We start from the raw sequence: 2,467 nt of genomic DNA, 5'->3' as shown, positions 1-2,467 counted from the left end.
CTGCGCGCCCCCGGTCACGACTCCGGGCGCCGCGCGCTCCCGGCGGCTCCGCGGGGTTCGGGGGGGAGGCGGGGCGCGTGACGGGCCGCGGTGGGCGGTGCCTTCGTGCCTTCGTTCCGGCGCGGCCGAGACGGAAACTGCGGGCGGCGGAGCTACGGGGCGCTGCTGGGACAGCCGGAGCCGCCCGCAGCCGCTTGGTGGGGATTCCCGGCTGTTCCGGGCGGGGACCCTTCAGCCCTGCTCGGTTCGAGGCGCGCACGGCACCTCGCTGCCTGCCCTGGAGTGGCGGCTCCCTGAGGTGCCCGCGTCGTCGCTCAGATGCGGTGGAAGCAGAGGCGCTTTAAAGGAGTTCTGTCAGCGCCGCTGAATCGAAGTGACAGCCGCAGGCCTGAGGCTGCAGTAGTCGCAGATAACCCGAGCTAGAAGGATAATCGAGTCCAACCGAGGATCATCCGACCCCCGGCTCCACTCAGCACCACCCGAAGTTCAAACCCGATGCCTGAGCTGTCCAAGCAATATTCCAGAGTGTGCCATGCTCAGTTTTGAGCCCCTCAGTATGGGATATGTAGGGGGTCGAATGTGTCCAGAGAAGAGCAGTGAAGCTGGTGAAGGGACTGGAAAACCAGCACTTAGGAGCAGCTGGGGAAACTGCAGCTGTTCAGAGAAAGCAGGCTGAGGGGAGACCTAGATCCCCCCAGCTGCCTAAAAGGAGCTTGCAGTGAGGAGGGTGTTGGCCTCTTCTCACCTGGCAAGTGATGGGACACAAGGCAACAGCCTCAAGTTGCACCAGAGGAGGGTTAAGTTGAATATCAGGAAGAGTTTATTTCATAGTGAGGGTGGTCAAGCATATCAAGCATAGGAGCAGGCAGTATTTAAGAGATGGGTGGATATAGCACTAAGGTTTAGTACTGGGGCTCAGTAGGTTTGGTGGATAGTTGGACTTGATATTCTTTCCAACCTCAATCACTCTGTGTTTCTAAGTTTCTCTGCTTAGCTTCTCTCATTTGTGTTCAGCCTTAAGTTTCTTTTCATTTTTCCCACTTGGTGTTTAGAAAGAGACAAAGCATCTCTGTCCTACATAGGCATTTCAAATGTAATTTTTTCTGATACTGATAGTACTGCAACAGAGGCCAGGACTGCTTCAAGTGTTCAAACATGGATGCACCATCATTTTTTATGTTAGCATGGAGTTATTTCCTCTTCTATGCAGATGAAAAAATGAATTCTTCACAGGCAGCATTTAAAGATACTGCTCGAGAAAACAGCCTTCCATAGGCATAGTCAGGAAAGAGCAAAGATGCTAGATCAGGCAAATATGTAAATGAATGATGCAAGGGATGGAACACCTCCCCTTTTAAGGACAGATTGAGAGAGCTGGAGCTGTTCTGCCCGGAGAAGAGAATGCTCTGGGGAGACCTGAGAGTGGCCTTTCAGTATCTGAAGGGGAGTTATAAGAAGTAAGGGGACTGCCTCTTTATTAGAGTCTGTTGTGACAGGACAAGGGGAAGTGGTTTCAAACTGAAAGAGGGCAGTGTTAGGTTGGACATAAGTAATAAGTTTTTTTACAGTAAGGGTGAAGACCAGGTTGGATGGGGCCTTGGGCAGCCTGATCTCATATTAGATATTGAGGTTGGCAGCCCTGCCTGTGGCAGGGGGTTGGAGTTTGATGATCCTTGTGGTTCCTCCCAACCCAAGCCATTCTATGATTCTATAATTCTGTGATTTTTAGGGTGGTGAGGCACTGGCACAGGTTGCCCAGAGAGGTGGATGCCACGTCCCTGGAGACATTCAAGGTCAGGCTGGATGGGGCTCTGAGCACCCTGATGTAGCTCTAGGTGTCCTTGTTCACTGCAGGGGAGCTGGATCAGATGGCATTTAAGGGTCCCTTCCAACTCAAACAATTCTATGATTCTATGAAGCCCTTAAAGCTCTGATTCCACAGCCCTTTTACGGGACCTTGTGTCACAGTCCTGTGTGATTGACTGTGGGAGGTATGGCTCGACCAGATGGAGTCAAAATCAGAAAGAACTTTATTTTTGATTGCACTTCAGTGAATGCTGAAACTATTTGGAATGCCACAAATCCCTTCAGTGTGAAAATTCTTTAGTGTAGAACCCAGAGCTTTCTGTAACTGCAAACATTTCTTCACCCACAGTACTTTCTGAACCGTTCTGATTGAAGACAACAAATGACTCACCATAACATAAAGATATAAATGAATGTCTCAAGGACTAGCATGAGGAAGTAGTAAATAAGAAGATTTAAGAAAATAGACATCGGTAGGTTTAAAATTTTTTTTTATTGTGCTGCCAAGAGCCAAATTACAAGAAACCGCCTTACAGTTAAAAAAGTAAACAAGCAATCTGCTGAACCGCAGTGCACTCCGAGTGCCACATATGCATCTATTTTTCAGAAAATTATATCTGCATTTCTCTTACAAGAGCACAACAGGAACCAAAGTAAAAGA

The sequence above is a fragment of the Lagopus leucura genome, unplaced genomic scaffold (assembly GCF_019238085.1).
Source record: "Lagopus leucura isolate 7727_CA_CO unplaced genomic scaffold, USGS_WTPT01 Super-Scaffold_73, whole genome shotgun sequence".
Classification (NCBI taxonomy): Eukaryota; Metazoa; Chordata; class Aves; order Galliformes; family Phasianidae; genus Lagopus; species Lagopus leucura.
This window is presented reverse-complemented; position numbering follows the sequence as displayed.